Source organism: Barbus barbus (assembly GCF_936440315.1).
Source record: "Barbus barbus genome assembly, chromosome: 42".
Classification (NCBI taxonomy): Eukaryota; Metazoa; Chordata; class Actinopteri; order Cypriniformes; family Cyprinidae; genus Barbus; species Barbus barbus.
In genome coordinates, this window is record NC_136720.1 from 21,171,668 (window position 1) to 21,189,629 (window position 17,962).

A 17,962-nucleotide genomic window follows, 5' to 3' on the forward strand; every position below is an offset into this window, starting at 1 on the left:
GTCCTTCCTGCTCTGAATTTCTGTCTTCATTTTCTGAATCGCTACTTCATAGGAGTGAACAGCAATGCAAGGGAAAATATTAGGTTTAACCCATTTATTTTGTGATAATGACTGTCTGACTGTAGATAATCCTGTTGTCTTATCAAATACATAAGTGTACATTCAATTTTTATATTGCTTTACATTACATAACTATGTAAGAAAAAGAGACCACAGTGCAAAACATTACCTCATTTACAATACCCTACATTTTCTAAGAAATGTCCGATTGTCCACATTTACACACTACAGTGCATAACTCTACATTTCAGATTTAGCAAATAAAAGTTGAATTAAAAAATATTAATAATCAAATAAAATGTATTTAAAAATAACTTTAATAATAACATTTAAAACATAATATATATACTTTTTTTCTACTTTCAAATTATGTATTAATCTTTGTAAATGTAAGAAAATTAATTGATTAAGAACAATTTAAAAATATGTAATATTTTACATTGTGTTATAGCACGTGTATAGTTTTTTATATTTTAATTTAATTTACATTTTAAAAGTTATAAAATCAACTATCCATACACAAACACACACACACAATAAATAGACATGTTTAAAAACTATATTTTTGTCTAAAACATATAAAATTATGTCTAATAATTTTATAAAAGACAGCCGAATGCCCAATTCTAAAGATCAATTTGGATTCTCTGTCTCGAGGTATCTTCATCCGCTGTCAGGACAGCTTGAGCTGGTTTAAAGCGAACACTCTATCTGTCCTTCTTCAGGTCTGACCCACTCCGTCCCACAGTGTGCTCTCAGGGCTGATTAGCGGTCCTCAGAGTCTCTGCTGGGAGCCCTGCCTGCCTGCCCACTGTCAGTCTAATTGTAGCCGGTGTAGCCGGATCCCTGGGGAGTGCTGGTGTGAAATCCAGATATGATATGTACTATTAACTAAACTGCAAAAATGCTGCCTGGTGCACGATCTGCCTCTCTAACACGCTATAAATTTCAGCGAGGAAAGTGAGGAAAATAGAAAAAGAGGCTGCTGGGGATCAGAAGCGGGATAGAGACAGATATACTGACCGGTATTTGGTCATTTTGCGATTATCTGCATTGTGAGAAAACCATGCAAACAGGAGCTGTACTGAATATCACCTGTCTGTTCTTTATAATAGTGCTCTCTTGCGTTCTCTCTTACTTCTGCATGAAATCAGAAAAGATTTCAAGACAGCTCTCCTTCTGTGCCTGCTTTCTCTCGGTTTTCTCTGCGGGCAGATCTTTGCCTCTGTATCTGTCTTCCCCAAATCCTCCCCCATGTTTTCTCTAAAGGAGAGAGCGTCCTCTGTCTGCAGCTGCTGGAATGACACTTAAGCACAAGCCATTGTCCTCATTTCAGAACATCTGCCAGCATGAGATCATTTTATAAACTCTGGAAACAGCAAAGACGACGACAATGGAATTAATCTCGCTCAAGGTATCGGTCTTGACAGTAACGACTATCAGAAACAATTCAAGGCCCTCCTTCCTGAGAGATCTCAAAATCAATTCCCTTGACAGTGAGTTATCACCCTGATGTACGGCGTGCGGGAAACGCTCCTCTTGCTCGGATGACTGACAGCAGCATCTCTATCCTCACGATGCTGAACGAGGAGATAGAGAGAATGGAAGAGATGAGAGTGATAATTTGAAGCAGAACAAGTGATTTGGCATTTTTGTGGGGGAGAAAATGAACGTGGCCAGATGCAAAGCAAAGAATGCAGCTGAAAAACAGCTTATACCTGCCAAAGGTTTGATGGTCTTATACTGGTCTAGCCTGTCAACCACCCTGGTCGAGATGTTTGTCCAGCTGGTTTCCCAGTCTGATGAGCTGATAAGTGCCCAAAACCCAAGATAGACTTGTTAAACCAGCGTGGCTAGATTGGGAGGCCAGATAAAACTCACTTAAGATGGTTTTTAGATATAAGCACAGTTAAATCACAGTGTAATCTCTAAATTAAGCATCTAAAAGACACCGAACAACACAAGGAGATATTCTGGATGCCATCAAAACCAAGCATATCTTTCTATATTTACAGGCACCAACTGACACATTAATACATAAGATTTTAGGAGTAAATTAACAGAATGTGCAGAAATGCTGAATCTGAAGGATTTTACTCTCAAGTCAAGAGCCTGGGTGTTAAAGCCCTTCATGCTCGGGATCAATAAGAGAGCTTACACTTCCTCCACTCATTTCCATCATCCCTCCATCCTTCACCTAAACAATGATACAGAGCGTGATCTGAGCAAAGATCTATGGGACAAGGTGACAAAGATGAAAAACCCTCAGATCAATACTGCTTTTCATCTTCTTAATAATTTCATCTTTTGTCTGACATCTTGGCTCGGGCACACAGAGAGAGAATGTGTTACACGTTCGCTCTGTGCTGTTTCTCATGCATTCCAGCTTTTAGAAATCAATTCTCTGTCCATTTTCCCACAGGCAGGGGCGCAGTGACACTAAGCTACCATAGAGGGGCAATATTTCCCACCAGATATGACTTGTGTCCATCTTCCTCTCCATCCCTCCCTCTAACGCCATCATTCACTCATCTTTTCTCTCTCGGAACAGGGAAAGCACACAAGCACACACATATATGGAGACACAAACTGCCATGTCACATAAACAACAGCAAATGCACTGACACATATAAAAACTTTGCCAACTTTTTCTTCTCACACACACACAATTCTGGCTCTGACAAACACCAGGCTATAACTGGCATGCATTGCACACTGCTGTCTCGCTGTCTCTCTCTCTCTCTCTCTCTCTCTCTCTCACACACACACACACACACATACACACGCTGCTCCATCTCACCGCTGAATAAGAGGACCTCAGGGCATAGAGCTGCAGCCGAAAGCCGTCACGCTGGCAGAAAAGCCTGCAGGGCACTTACACTCTCTACGCTCCCACAGACCTCACCCCTCACATCACGGCTCTGCCCGTCTATCCGTGTGCCCGGCTGTCTGCCTACACCAACTGTCTTTCAAAAATGTCTGTCTGAGGCATCTTACAATCTGTGCAGTTCCCTCACTGTCCCATCACTGTCTGCATCCATCGCTAATGAAACACTTGACTTTTGACTGTCCACTCTAAATCATCAGTTATGTTCAGTCATTTTCTTTGGTCAATAACTGTGCCCTATTGACAGCTTTGACAATGAATAATGAACATTTTCTCTTATCAAATAATATTTTTGCATTAATGTTTTAGATTTAGGCTATGTACACACACATTACCGTTCAAAAGTTTGGGGTCAGTTTTATATTTTGAAAGAAATTAACACTTTTATTCAGCAAGGATGCATTACATTAATCAAAAGTGACAGTAAAAACATTTACAAAATGTTACAATATTTCTATTTTCAAAGAAATCTTTTGTAGAATGTTGTTCCAAAGTTCAAAAATTCAAAGAAACGTTGTTCTCAAACTATTTATTAAAGAATCCTGAAAAAATATCTTGGTTGCCACAAAAATATTTAGCAGTTTATTTAGCATATTTAACTGTTTTCAACATTATTAATAGGAAATACTGAATCAGATTCATTTCTGAAGGATCATGTGGCACTGAAGACTGCAGTAATGATACAAATTCAACTTTGTCACACAGGAATAACTTGCATTTAAAAATATATTAGTTAACTTAAATCATAATAATATTTCACAATATTTCAGTTTTTACTGTATTTTTTTTTTTTTTTTTTTTAAATGCAGCCTTGGTGAGCAAAAGAGAATTATCTTACAAACCACAAAGTTTTGAATGATACATGAAAAAAAAAAAAAAAGTTTTTTATTAAGTCAGTAATAATGGTATAATTATTATGTAAGTATTTACAGAGGTGTAAAGTATTGGAGTAAATGTAACTAATTACTGTACTTGAGTATCTTTTCGGATACTTTGTAGTTTTACTGAGTATCAAAGATATTAGCAACTTTTACTCTCTACTTCACTACATTTTTGAATGAGTATCTGTACTCTTTACTCAACTACATTTGAAATGAGTGTTGCAGTTACACATTACATTTTGCTTGGCACTTAGCTTTTCTGCAGCAATTTATTTCTGCTACAAAAGATGTGATATTGCCAACTACAGGGCACTGAAGGTACTATATCTTGTGCGTTTTGCCCTTACGCACTCAAACTTGTCAACAAGGCTACTTCACGTGAATGTGAGCTCTTTAGCAAATAGTTGTGAATCACAGGTGTTTTATATGACTGCAGCTGGCAATGAGGCTGAAACCAGCACATCCAGTGAAGAAGACTTTGACTTTTTAATTTAATCTTTTATTTTAATTTTTATTTATTTATTGCAATTTTGAGGTGTTCAGTTTTATTTTGGTTTTAGAAAATAAACATGATTGCTGATTGAGTTGTTGAATGTAATGGTTGTCTGTTTGTCTGCCATTCTGTTCTTTGTTCTCTTTGGTTTTTGGCTTATTGTTTGTTCTAGTTTTTCCATGAAATGCCTGCACATACCTCTACCTGTTTTCCCCAACTTTTCCACAACGTTACAGTTTTTAACTGGCATGTCTCTTTGACTAGTGCATCTTTGAGCCTATATTTAGAGTAAGTAAAATACTTAAGTAAGACTTTTACTCAAGTTGTTTTGGAATTGGTGACTTGTAACTTGTAGTGGAGTCATTTTCTCTGTAAGGTATCTGTACTTTTACTCAAGTATGGTTTTCCAGTACTCTTTACATCTCTGAGTATTTACATTCATGTATATATAAAGGAAAGGAAAGGATAGCAAACTGAGATGTATATTTTATATCAATAAATAATATTTATGTATGTGTCTATATATATATTCAATAATAACTATATATAATCTTAAAATGTAAGATTTCCATCTAATCTAAACATCTGTCTGTTTGCATTGTAATAACAATGATGGTGATAATCACAGCACTCCCGGAATGCAGAATACCACCGAGGGAGCCTTAACTCACAGTTACCATTCAGACCAACATGCTCGGATGCACACACAGATGCACAACGCAGCACCTGTTGCGCCTCCTGCGCCGCGGCCCTTCCGCCACGTCTGCTTTAAATGTTGTCTCGAGGCCTCTGCATGCTCTAAATGGCTCTTTAAAAGAGCCTCCGTGAATGTGGAGGCAAATAAACGGAGGACCACACTAGCAGTCCAACGAGTCCCATTCACCAGGGCCGTGTTTGGGTTGGCCGGCTGAAAGAGGCGTGATTTACAATAGATCAACACAGCCGTCCGGCCCGGGACACACAGCGCGGGCCCCTGCTGTGTCATTTGGGGTCAGACGGTGAAGATGTGCCTCGCTAGCATTACAGACGAGCCACGACACCCGGCGCTTTGTCCAGGGGTGTTGCTGCTTGCTTGTTTGTTTTGCACCACATACTCTTGGTATCACGGGTTTGGAGGAGTTCATGGTCCGCTGAGCAGCATCTTTGATCTGCTTGGCTCTCTGACAAACATTCCCTGCCCCGCTAATCCTCATTAATGGCGGGTTAGAATCCATCTTTTCATCATCCGACCAAGAGAGTGAGTTGGTGGCAGAGGAGAGGTGGTAAGAGCTAAGAGAATGTGATGATGCAAAATGCCAAATTGCTCCCAAATGCTGCACAGCGGATTAATGGTACCCCAGATTCCGTTAGTCCGTTTGAATGTGTTGAGGTCGGCATGTTTCTGTAAACTAGCTCACAATGAGGTGAAATCAGTCGTGAAATGCGCTTAAGGCAAAGGCTTTGGGCTTCAGAAAGAGAGTTATTAGGGATGTTGTTAGAAAGCAGGAAATAGCAAGACACATAAAAGCTGAAAGAAAAGTGCAATTTTAAAAAGGAACAAAAAGAAACATGCTTTGAGGGGGGAAAGCATGAAGAAGAAGAAGAAAAAACACATCAGCATGTTAAGGGAAGTTGACGGAAGGCATATTTGTTTTTTTTTTCCACAAAACCTGAACTTCCAGAGTGTGTGAATCTGGCTGTGAGCGTGTGAGGGGACTCTAATAAAAGCCACAATGTTGTGGCAGCGGAGTGGGAAACCTCGGTCTTAAATAAATCCAACAAAAGACCTGCTGCTGCTCCGAATCCCTCCAAACATCCTGATGCCCCCACAGAGCCCACCACGACTCCACACAACCAAGGACATGGGCACATGCAGGTCTCTTTTCACTTTATAAAGGCCCTGGTTCTGAATTTCAGCAAACAAAACCACAGGTTGTATTGCACGCTTAGTCTGAGACACCATTTCATTCACCCTTTATTTACACTTGGAATGCCAACAATGAGGAACAGAGCTTGCATTTACATCACATTTAAATTTTATTATAAAATTAAAGAAAAAAGTAAAAATACTAAACGTACAACATTTTTTTGCAATAAAACTGCCACTGGATGCATTCACAGTTGAAAGTATTCTTCTAAATCTACCCCAAACCACTTGAAAAATTGTGATACTATAAATACGATAACTATAAATCATTCAAAATTTTAAAGAATAGCAGAGTTCACACCACAACTAAAATGATAATGGCACAGAGGAACAATAATTGGAATCACTTTAAAAACAAAATGTTCAGCTTATGAACAATAAAAACATTGACAGCCAATCAGAATCCATCCTGCTTTAAAGAGCTCAAGCATGTAAAGTGGCAGACGACATAATTTAATAAACAAAGCGCTCTTGTGCCTTCGTATGGATGTTAATTTAGTTATCGTTATAATTAGCGTTCTTGGTGTGAGGCCTTAATACTGATAGTTGCTTCAGGAAACCCTACTGACAAGAAAACAGTACACTAATCTAAACATTTAGATGCCGTTTAGCAATTGTAATGCCTACGAATCTATAAAACAAACTATTTTTTACAGAGCAGGCAAATTTGGAACAATAACAGCACATTGTGTTTCAGTGTTACTAGGTCACAGCGCTCGATTAGGTGAACTCCCACCATCTGCCCCCAGAAATCTTGTGTAAGAGAAACCCTTTTTTAACCCAAACACCCCATTTCCCCCTCTCTCACTGTCAGCCCTCTTCCCAGGACTCCCCAGTCCCTCACCCTATCACACTGTTAAATGACTCCATTGAAGTCCTGTTTGCTCAAGTGGGCCCGGCCAATTATCTCCCGGCTTTCAGAGCTCTTAATGATACCAATTAAGGCTGCTGTGAGGGCCGGGGCAGCGAGGTCAGTCTCTCGTCTAGCGAGTGTATGTGTGTGAAGCTAAACTGTGGGGAAATTGTGTTTCAATTGGTGCAAGAACAAGAAAACATGTGAGGAGAAAATGAGAGTGTTTTAGAGAAAGCGTGGCCATATGTGTGTGTGTGTGTGTGTGTGTGTCTAGGCTCAAGCAGGATTTACACAGCTATTATACCAGTCTATTACCGGCGCTCTGCTAGTGCCCTCGCAATCTCCTTAGCTCACTCCTTAAACCCTATTCCTCACTCAATGTGTTCAAATGTGCAAAGCAGAACCGCCCTTTCTCACCCAAATCCCCCGGCAGCTCTTTAGTGCTGCCCCTGTCAGAAGCCTCCGATTGCAACACATCACTGTAGAAAAAACAAACAAATGCATAATGCATAATAATACTCATTTGCTCTACAGCAACATTTATCAATGCATATACACCTGAATCTCTCCAACAGTATTCACAGAAACAATCGTATATGATGAAATGCAGCCTGAAGTCATAGTGCAAGGAGAACTCTTTGGTTTAGATCTACAGTTATGTGCAGCTGTAGACCAATTTTTTTCTAACTAAAATGTACTAGTTTTGCCCTAAATCAGGGGAAACTAATGAGTTAAGTGTAAAAACTGTGTCTTACTCAATGCATTCATGCAACAGCATTAAGGAGATAAAGCACGTTGAAACCCTGCCAATGAAAACTGTGCATTACAGATCTCTGGCAATACTGATTGAAAGGAAATCTTTCTATTTGTGAGCTAGCATGCCTAATGCAAGACTAGTATAGACAAGTAGACAGATAGATCCAACCCTGCTTAGAAGACCAGCATGTTTTTGATGTTGCTTTCCAGCAGGGTATGTTGATATCACCACCAGACTTCTTAACTAGCTTAACCAGTACCAGGGGAGGATCAAAAGAGGTCAGCTTGCAGATGGACATCTTTGGCCACTGCATTGTATCCTACAATTGTTAAGTGTCTTGAAGCATGAAAGTGAACTTTTCTGTTATTTTATTAGGAATTTCACAATCAAATCTTTAGAAATGACACTTTTTACATTTTCAATGCAAAAACAAAACTTACAATTACATATGAGAATGAAAAGACACATCCTTATACAAATAATCAACCTAAATTGTTAAATTAGCAAAAAATAAAAATTATAATTAAAAGATGGCATGTATATAAATCGGTTAAATATTAAAAAAATAAATGTTAAAATTAAAAAATGATGATTAAAAACTAAAAATATAATTAATTTAAAATGAACAAATGCATTTATAATACAATAATTTATAAAACTGATATAATAAATACATAAAAGACCCAATTCTATTATGTAGTTCTCTATCAAGTTACAATCCAAAATGGCAAAAAAAGAGAAAAAAAATCATAAAATTAAAAATGATGACCTATTATCGTTGCTACACTGCAAAAGGTCATTTTTATGTGCCAAACATCAACCTCACTTAATTTAGATACATTTCTCAGAAAACAAGACTTAATAAATAAATGTTTCTTAAATTTAAGTAAACATTTTTTGATTTAAGAATGTTTAGATATTTGTACTGGAAAACAAGACAAAAATACTACGCAAATAAAAGTGTTTTCACGATCCATCACTGCTGTCGCTTCTAAGCACTCCGGTGCACATCCCTTGTAAATATGTACATGTGAATACACAAACACACATACAAACACGCAAACACATAGTCTGCTAATATCCAGCTTACAGAAGAGACTTTGTAAACACTGCTGAGCCAGGCTCAGAGCCATAGCAGAGCTCAATTAGGGCATAAAACCAGGAGAAAGAGGAACATCATCCACTCTTGCACCCTTCAACAACTTCCAGAAACCCTGCTGCGCTTCAAACCCTTCCTTCTGCCCAGGCCACACTCAAAGATTCACCATCAAGGCAACCAATTTTGCACATCATTATCTAACAGCGAGGGGGAGAGATTCACACGCATGGCTTTTATCTATTACAGCCCTTCGAAATCTCAAGAAGGACTCCACAGGCCTTAAAGTGGTTAAACACACACATATACACACACGCATGCACACAACAGCAGTCTATATCTGTAAAATCTATCCTCTCCTCTGAAAAACACTCTAAATTTTAAATAAGCACCGAGTCGTTTGAATAGTTGATTAATGTCGGGGAATATCCCTGAATTCTGCTAAATAGCCAACGGGGAGTCTTCTCGTAACATTCAGAGGTGAACACACACTCACAAATTAACAGCTGGCCAGAAGTGTCACATACAGCTGTGTTTACACTGGGTCGACGCCATGGTGCACTGACAATACATCCTGGTGGGGAGAAACATCATGTATGTTTTATTCTGCCGGTAACATCCACAGCCACTGTTTTACGGATGCGGTCAGAACATGCTTTTATAAAAAGTAGAAAGAAGCTATAAGGCCATAAACGTACTGTGCTAGTAATCAAGCACGAATGCAAGCACACTTTGTTGTTGCACATACTTAACATTACAGTAAACTCAAGGGGGCGATAGAGTTCCCATGTCTGCGCCATTAAAAAGTGCATTATTATTCAAGTAGCTAGCTATAAACAAGCTTAAGGGCAAACGGTGACATTGCTTATGACAGCTGTTCTTTGGCACTTGATAGACGTCATGCTAAACCTGCATCAACAAACCCAGCACTGTAATTTCAGCATTACTCATGATGTGTTTGAGATGCGTGCAGCACTTCTGCTGATCACTGTCTCTGTGTCCGGACAGGACATCAATACGCATGTGTGCGTGCGTGTGAGCGATAGATGCTGACGCGTGTCACAGGTGATGAAGGTAAACACACAGACAGACAGGCCCGTTCTCACTCAGACATGATGTCGATACGCTGTGCCCTTCAGCGGGTGAAAGGCAGGAGGCCAAACATGAGCATTTCACAGTCTGGATCTCTGTAATCAATGAACATAGGCTCCTATTTTTCAAGGCGGTGTTGAAACAGTGGCATGTTTTAAAGAGTGCACACCTGGTGTTGGAGCTTCTTGTGAGCATCTGAACAAATAACACTGTCTCTGACATGATTACAAGCTAGAAAACAGCTCCAGTCAGGAGCCCATAATCTCTAGTGAAAAATAAGTGCAGTGCAATGCAGAACTGTTAAATAGTTGCTCAGCAAGTCAAGATTTTAGTTTACGCTGCATTATAAGTCTGGGAGAGGGAGAAAATGATGATCCCATAAGCTCAAATTCACGTGACGTCTGACCTATAGTCAAGAATCTGCATGAACTTTGCAGAATTGCCATTTCACACATCCTCCGCCCCTTGCGTAGTTGTTTATTAATTGTTTTGGCTAATTTATAATTTTAGCTTGATTAAGAATGTTTTTCTGTCTTCTGTATTTAACAGAATACCATAGATTACCCCAAAGCATAAATAAACTAAAAACGGATAGAAAATGTAATCTAATAAATATATAAACATTTCTATAAGTGTATATATACACTTTTATATATAAGCTTTATATATAGAAGCTTTAGCTAAATAAATGTGTAAAATTACTTTGGGCCCTTCTATATTTTGCAACTATTTTTGAAAAAAAAGTAGTAAAAATGTAAAAATGTTTCATATATGAAATATAAATATAATAAATATATAAATACATACAGAAAATGTAATAAATATAAATGCCAAAATTTGTAAAAAAAAAAAATAAATTATCAAATTCACTAATCTAATTTCCCCTCAAAAAAAAGAAAGAAAATCTAAAATGTATATAATATAAAGAGAAATTTGTAATATCAGAAAATGTAATATATAAACAACAATATTTGTATGCATATATAAATAGCTTAAGTTAAATGCCAAATTCCAAATCCCAAATTCATCCACAAAATATTAGCTCCACCACTGCATTTGATCTTGAGGATCACACATCACCACACAATCTTTTTCCTAGCATGTGGATGAAAGGCTCATATGCACACATCAGGCCAGGCTGTGGGCGCTTTTTTCAGACCCCAAATCACTGACAGAACAGCTTACATGATAGAGTCAGAGGCCAACACAAGTGCATGTGAACAGGGGGTGGTACTTAAAAGAAAGAGACCCAACCTCTCAATGGACCGCAGGGCCTGGTGGGGAGTATTATCACACTTTTGAGAGGCATCTGGATCATGGTGATCAGGAACAACAAAGAACAACCTGACAGATCGCTTTTGCTTCCTACTGCCGTGCTTCAAGGAAAGGATGCATTCGGATTGTGATTGTCACTGTGCATTTTCCTGAGAGTGAGAGAAAGAAAGGTAAGTGAGAGAGAAAGAGAAAAACAGACAGAGAGCCAAAGAGTGTGTGCTGCGGATGATAGGGGATGTACATGTGTGTGTGTGTGAAGCGCGTGCTCAGGCAAGAGAGGCAGGTTGGCTTGTGCAGGTGGGCTGTTGACGGTTTTATCTCTCTGAATCAGCTTTTGAGAGGTTTCCCAGAGCTTTGGCCACAGAAACACGGCTGGTGTCTGCAGCTTCTCATTCCACCCCAGAACTCAAACATTTCATTAAATGAATCAATGTCTTAATCAACCCAGCCCCCGTCACATTCCAAATACCACAGAAAAACAGATAGACACATATAAAGGAGAAAAGGGGAAAACCCTGGGCTGTAGGTACTGTAGGATCGAGGCTAAAAACATCTGAAAGCTAAACAGCAAGCTCTTGATCAGATATCCGACCCCCTTCCCTTCAAAAACAAGGCTTTAGGCTGCGTGATCAAAGAAAACGGCCACAAACTCTTTTAAAACTAATTAACAAAAGGAAAACCTCAACAAACACACTTCCATATACATCCTCTAGATATTTACCGCACCATGGATAACACATTTTCAGATTCATGCTGATTCAAATCACCGCGTTGCCGCAGAACAAATGGGAATAATCAAGTGCAACATGGATGCCTGTTTGCTCTTACCCGGACCGTCCTGTTCAAAAAGAGGGAGTATTACGATTTCAAAAGGAAATGGTTTGTCAAATTAAAGCACAGGACTCTGTGGACCCTCTTAACCTCAGTTAAATCCTAAAAGTGGTCTGTTAAGAGGAAGAAAGTAGCTACATTACGTGTGTGAGAATAAGGTTTACTTCACCGTAAAGTATCGATAAGGACTTACACACAGCACATCTGGCCAATACGTTTAACACAAGGCCCGCATATCAATTAAACCTGCACAAATACAGTCTCTGGCAGGGAGAAAAGGTAAGACACAAACACATGAATTATATGGCCGACATAGGGGACTGAAACCCGCAGCCAGCGTTTATACACACAACAGGAGATATTGCTTCCCACTGTCTGTTCCTCAGTTCGAGCTGATAAAAGAGAGTCTCAGAGTACATCTAAATCTTCACGTGTTTGGTTAAATGACACCCGTTTATATTTTTGTGGTTAGAAACTATTTTGGCCGAGCAGACAAAAATCTTCTTATCATTCCAGAGGCACTGGAAAGGTATTACACAAACATTACACAAACACACAGAAACTCAAATACTGCTGAGAGGGCAAAACAAGAAATATTCATAATAATGAAACAAAACAGAAGCACTGAACAGTTTGCGTAAAGTTTATTGAACCTTAAAAATACTTCAGAAAATTGACTGATCGCTATTCTCCAATACATTAAATCTCAAATAAAACAATTTACTGTTTGTATGTACTATAAAATCCGATGTCCTTCCAACTGCTCAAATGTCTGTATCCCCCAAGATACAAAAAATATTTTGTGTTACATTTTTGTTGTAAAAGCAAACTGATTGAGAAATATGGTTGGGAAAAAATAAAATCAATTACAAGCAGTCCTTGAAAGTCTTCAAATAATGCAAACGCCTCGGACACATGCAAAATATTTAAATAAAAAAATTATCTCAGAAAAACTTGGACATGAAGATAGCCTATATGGACTGTAGGATGCAGCTTTCTGAAGCTGTCGAGAAAAAAATAATAATTACGCACAACTCAGATTTTATTTTGGCGCCCATAACCAGTTAGAAAACAAATTTAAAGACGTTTCACACACACACAAAAATATAAATAATGACAATATTAAGGTTTGCCGATATATTGATCTTAATGTCAAGCGCTCGAGCAGCATACTGTTGCTATGGCTTCCTGCTCAAGGCGAACATGACTTTAGTTCGCGAGCGAGTTTAGACTACACACACTTGGCGCGGCGTGACCAATTTGTAATCTAATTTCTGAGGTTACTGAAACGTTTGAAAACACTGTTGTAGCACACACACATATATGCATCATCAGCTATATGTAAAAGAATAGACGCTTTAAAATCCTGGCGTCAAGGCTCAAGTCTGGCTTCGCATAATTTAAATCTGTTTCGTTGACAGACTGCAGATGGCTTATTTAAAGCTGCTCCAAAAGTCAGCAACTGTCGATCATTTTCTCAGCTCAACACATGAAGTGTTTTCGCAAGAAAATCCCGATAAAATCATTTCAAACATTTGACCTCAGTTTGAAAGAAGCGCCTCACATCCATTGAGAGGAAAGACGGTAAGTGATTCAGATTATTAGAGTATCCCAGTCTAAAATTAGGCTAAAGAGTGGGTCAACTTTGGACCATTAAAAATGAACAGGATGAGTGTACTTTAGGCTGTCAACAATTAGGCTACTAAAGGATGGCTTTCAACTTCTGTAACGCTGAGATTTCTATATTTATCTGTTACATATTTAATTAGGCTACTTTATAAATCTACAATTTATCCCTAAACTATGTAAATGAATGTAAAGCGCCATACAAGAGTGCGGAGGGTTGCAAGTACAAAAGAGGGTTGTAACACTAATAGAAAACATGCACATTATGTGAACGAATGCAGCCTATTGTGGTCACTTGCTCAACATAATAACATACTAAAATTATATCACGCCTATGCAAATTTGATCCAAAAGCTAAACAAACAGAAAACATTTTGCAAGTAAAACTGGGATAACAAATGTAGAAATACATAAAACATAACTGTGAATGTTAGGCCTGTACACTGTCCCATTTCTGCAGTCTTTGTGGGTCCAGTAGCCTACATTGAAAAATGTTACAAAGCTCCCTTGTCTTGTCAATATTTGTATTATTATTATTATTTAAATCTAAAATATGTAGAGGAAAGCTTTTGTCGATGTTAAACAAGAGAACCTGTTGATTCAGAGGATACTAAGTTTGTCATTTAATATCCTCAACATGAGCGCGAATCAAATGATAAATCAAATTATATCCCCAAACCCGTTATATTTAAACAAAGCGTCCTCCAACTTGTACTGTCACCTCAGGAAGGTGGTGGGGATTTTACTCATGTAGCTCATTTCTAATGGCTCTAAACGATGGTCTCGCTCTCTCTATGCCTTGGGCAAAAACATATTTTTGTAGGAACCTTGAGATGAAGAGGATATATGAAGTCTGTAAGTTTCGCTGGCCGGTACACACTTCTCTTAAAACAACCAAAAGCTTGAAGCAACGTCCTTTCAAAACAATATATCTTTTAGGGTTTAATAGTAACTACAGCTTACTTGTTTGCAGATCTCGATCTATCCGTTCAGTGTAGGTCTCCAAAAGTTCTTCCCAAGTCCCAGAGCTGAAGTCCTGACAGCTGAACCTGGTCTTCTGCTCTACGTGATGGTCTTTTGAAGCGCATATAAAGTAGGAGTTACTTCAGAAAATATGCAACAATTCCACCTCCGAACAATTTAACTTGTCATTTGCGTTTCCAGGGGTTTTCTGTGTTTCATTCACCTGAAGAACATACTCCAAAATAGACCGGCGCTGTCCATTGCGAAAAAAAAAGATCCGCGAAAATCACTCGAGTTAAAGTTTAAAAAAAAATGATACACTTACCGGCTACAGAGCATTAGGACGTCACGCAACAGGTGTCAATTAAACATTCGATAGTTTGACAAGAGCGCAAACAAACGCGCTGCGCTCGCGGTGCGCAACAGGAGCGACAAAACACTTTTCCTCCTTATTAGAGAAATTAGCAGACAACAGCAGTCTGGAGTCAATCAGTCCACCTCACAGAGCTCATGCATTCACAACTTTTTTTTTTTTGCACTCAAAACTTCAGTTCTGCATTAAATCCTCCTTTTGCGCAGGAAACACGGAAACCTTTTCAAACTTTCCCCCTCTTTTCTTTTCAGAGGCTGCTCGGACTTTTAATCTAAAACCCTGGTGCTTCCAGAAAGCACTAAAAGCAGACGACGAAGAAACTCTAGCGACTGTTTCAGTCCGCAGGCAGGGGGGTGAAAGACTGAGTTTTGACTAGTTTGTGCATTGCCTACTCATGGGCCTGCCCTCCCCATCTCTCCAGCTCGGAACAGGGGAGGGAGAGAAACCACAGTCCTCCAACAGCGCGTTCCCATTTGACGAACACTTGGACTAGTGTCCCAACCACTGCTCCTATTAGTCAGCCAATAAAGTTGTAGTAATTAGTTTTTATAAGAGAGATGATCTTTATTGTGGCAGGCCTGGGTATACTTTGGAAACCTAATCAAAACTTTTCAAATATTCAAATACAAAGTTTTACTTTATATTAAACACCTAAAATACAGGTCTAGAAAACATGCCACACACCTGGGAGTTTTTTTAATATATTTTTTTAGTTTTTTTAATGTTGTTAAAAGAAGTCCCCTATGCATACCAAGGCTGCATTTATTTTATATAAAAAAATAAAATACAGTAAAAACAATAATATAGTGAAATATTATTGCATTTTAAAATAACTCTTTTCTATTGTAATATATTTTAAAATGTATTTGTGTAATGGCAAAGCTAAATTTTCAGCATCATTGCTCCCGTCCTCAGTGTCACATGATCCTTCAGAATTCATTCTAATATGCTGATTTTGGGCTCAGTTATGAATGGCATTCAGTTATTAATAATGGTTCTTCTTTTTATAAACATATTAGAATGATTTCTGAGGGATCATGTGACACTAACTGAAGAGTGGAATAATTGCTGCTGAAAATTCAGCTTTGCCATCACATAATAAACTATTTTAAAACATTCAAATAGAAAACAGTTATTTTAAATAGTAATAATGTTTTTCACAATATTATTGTCTTTGCTGTAGTTTTGGTTTTGTACTTTCTATCAAAAAAAAATATATTGTATAATCGTTTATCTACTTTTTTTGTTGATTTAAAAAAAAAAAGAATTTAAAAAAGCAGTTTAAGTTCAACAAGGTTTAGGTTAAATACATAATTATAGAAGAACTGTAAAATTTGTTTAAAACAGTTTAAGATGAATTATAGCATGTCACATTTACTGCATAAAATGAAATAATATATACTAAGCATTACTCAATAATATGCAACGTTTATAAAAAGCAATACAAAAGTATAATTTAACAACATGGTTTTGAATAACCGAGCTCTGTAACCTGATTCAGAAAACATTGACGCTGCTCAGAGATTGCTGCAGCTCTACAAACGCATAAATACGACAATCATACTTTTGGCTCTGAGCTCTGGTGGGGTGCAGTCACAGTCCCGCACACATATGGAGCGACTGAACGAACGGTAGATGACAATGGAGGACAAACACGCAGTAGAGCAATATCGGGTTTCCACATGTGAAGATATTGCTTTAACGAGCGTGGAGGGGCCGGCGGGTCAGGCCCAACTCCATTTCTCCAGAACACACATTCTGCGGTGGGGGCTCGACTCCTGAGTCACGGCGCACATATGGGCCTGATCTACCGCTGCGTGCCCACCTCTGACATCTGGAGCTTTCTGCTGGCAATGAGTGTGAAAGATTCTGACAAAAGTATCGATAACATCTCAATCTGCTGAGCCCTTTTCCCATCCCAATTGTTGTAACAGGATTGAGGGATAAAGGTATTATAAGGGACCTTCTAAAGTTTCATTTCGTACGGGATAAGGAACCCGTCTCTCTGACTGACATTTCGGCTGTCAAGGGAATACGAGGCCTTTGAACCCTCTCCCTCATGTCTGCCACGGCAGATCAAATGTAAGCATGTCAAAATGGCCACGATAGAGACAAGCTAAAAACCGTGATGTGTTCGAAATGCAGCTTTTATCTGATAAACATCCCAGGACCCACTAACTCCTGTACATAATCAAACCCAGCTCCGGTCCTCAGGCTCTGACTCGGTTCCAAAAGCCTTCTCAGAGTTGCTCCATTCATTACCTATACATAACATGAGAGTAAGCTTGTCTTATTCGCCGAAATGAAGTCATTTCAGCAGTTTCCCAGAGTGCGTTTTGACATTGTTCTGTTCGATCGGGACAGACAGACAGTCTTTTGAGCTGCTGTTTCATCCACGGCTGTTTTTGAAGCTCCAGGTAAGATCATCCTCTAGAAACCTGTCACAGCTTGTAATGGCTCTTACATGTCTGGTTCTTTCTACTGCGCTGTACGTGTGTGAGTGTGCACTTAATAATGGCCTTGTAATTAGTTGTTTAACTCTCAACGAGCTTGTTAATTTCCAGCAAGATCATTTCTAGATGCTGATTTACAGTATAGGTGAAATCCCAGCCCAGGTCTGTCTGTCTGTAATTTGTCGATATGTTTTTCCAAAAAAGACTAGTGTCAGCAGAAAAGAACAGTCTCTCTTCGTTCCGTTCAATCTATCATTAGTTCTGCTTGCTAAGGCAAGCATTGCTATAACTATTGCTCAAACTAAAGGTTAGGGATTTCAACAAACTGCCAACCTTAAGTATGAAACTTTAAAGGCATATCTCATGAAATGAATGACACCTCCAATCGAGCGTTTGAAGGGGAGAAGTGTGCTGTT

At 38.6% G+C, this 17,962-nt stretch overlaps 1 protein-coding gene across 1 annotated transcript in view; it reads right to left on the reverse strand.

Annotated features, from left to right (window-relative positions):
- LOC306861099 (protein Wnt-5b-like) overlaps positions 1-15,587 on the reverse strand; it is a gene marked incomplete at its 5' end in the record, with an annotated part of 81,699 nt that extends 66,112 nt beyond the window's left edge. Inside the window, one exon of the mRNA XM_079403188.1 lies at positions 14,721-15,587. The remainder of the gene's footprint in view (positions 1-14,720) is intronic.
- Between the last annotated feature and the right edge of the window lie 2,375 nt (positions 15,588-17,962).